Consider the following 1,719-nt stretch of genomic DNA (forward strand, 5'->3'; position numbering starts at 1 on the left):
CGCGAAATTCAAAACAAACAAACAAATACTTTTATAAAGTATGAAATTTCTATTATTGCGCTGGACTGTGGAGCTGAGGTTCCATGGTTCGCGTCCCGTTACCACCCAAAAAACAAATAGTGCTCCTTGCTTTGGGGTCGTGGGTGCGTTATAAGAATGACGGTCAAATCACACTATTCGGTCATACAAGATTTGGCGGTGTTTGGTGTTAACTACCTGCCTTACCCGTATAGTTTGTTTGTTTGTTTGAAGTTATGCACAAAGCTACACAATGGACTATCTGTGCTCTGCCCACCTCGGGGTATCGAAACCCGGTTTCTAGCGTTGTAGGTCCGCAGACAAACCGCTGTGCCACTGGAGGACTTACCCGTATAGACTATTATTTCAAAATTATGGGCGATTGGTAAAGACAAGTCCTGTTGTTTTGATGAATATATGGCGTACGTAATTTAGCATACGCGAAACTTGAGATACAGATTTTACGACAAACAATAACACATTTATATAATTATTTATGCGCTTGTTTTTTAAAGATAATTAAATCATGGTTTTGCGATTTCCGCCTTTAACTGCCGTAAATCACTGAAAGGTCTGTAATGTATTATAGTCCATTATAACCACGGCTGTGTCTAGTTGTTTGGCGTAATAAGTACGAAGCTGAACAAGGAACCATCTGTAGTGTGCCCACCGCGGGTATCGAAACCAGATTTTTAGCATGATAAAATCCTAAGATACCGTTGAGCTATCGGGAGGCAATATAAAAAAATATATATGGTTAATTTTCTCACATAATATAATAGTATTACCTGAGTATAATACCTTTTTCGCTGTTTTATTTCATCCATATAAGAAAAAAGCGAAGATGTTTTAAATTCAGGTAACACTATTAATATATATTATAAGACCTACGCTTTTTTAAAGAAACAAATACAAAAGGGAAAACTGATTTTTTAGTATTATTATTATTATTTGTGCTGATAAAATGTTTAAGGTTTTAGTCAAGGTAATTGTTATTTAAGACTCATAACGTAGGTAAATTAATATGTAGAATTATAAACGGACTTTTCTCTTTCGTTAAAAAGGCTCTAGTAAGAGGGCCGAAAGCTCGCAATAAAAGTATTGTTGCGTATCTGCTCGTTTGTTAATTTCCGGTATAAATTCTTTACGAGGAACTTCAGCGATACAAGTCCTTTCTTAACTAAAACTAGTTTATTCTTTTTCGATACAACTTTGTAAAACACAGAATTTGCACAGTCACTTTAAAGTTAACTACTTTTATAAACACAGGCTATAAATCACAGTGATTCACACACTTTACTTATGGTGCCTACTGTTTGCTTAACTCAATTATCTCTCTCTATATATATATCTATCTATCTATGCAATTCTATCCTCGCTTTATTTGCCGGGCTTATATACTAAAAAGAGGGAGCCTGGAACAAACTAGAGTTGCCAGGAAAATTCATGATCCTTCGAGAATATCATCACGTGTTACCAGCGTCACGTGACTTCCGCTGTCGTAACACTGCCCCTTCCTTAGTATTGTTCGTTTCGAACAATAGCCACTTACATTGAACCAATAGTTAATTAACAATAACTTGATTAAATGTACAGAATTTACAAACACAAAATTAAAGTACAACAAAGTCTCTTAATTTTACAGGATGTATCTTCTTCCATACTGGTCTCTGTCTCATTGGCTTCTGCTTCACGTGTGGT

At 35.7% G+C, this 1,719-nt stretch overlaps 1 protein-coding gene across 1 annotated transcript in view; it reads left to right on the forward strand.

The window, feature by feature from the left end:
• The window catches only part of LOC106472406 (solute carrier family 10 member 6-like), a 22,714-nt gene that overhangs the window by 13,227 nt on the left and 7,768 nt on the right, over positions 1-1,719 (forward strand). The gene's annotated exons all lie outside the window — the stretch shown is intronic.

This window comes from Limulus polyphemus, unplaced genomic scaffold, assembly GCF_000517525.1.
Source record: "Limulus polyphemus unplaced genomic scaffold, Limulus_polyphemus-2.1.2 Scaffold120, whole genome shotgun sequence".
Lineage (NCBI taxonomy): Eukaryota > Metazoa > Arthropoda > Merostomata > Xiphosura > Limulidae > Limulus > Limulus polyphemus.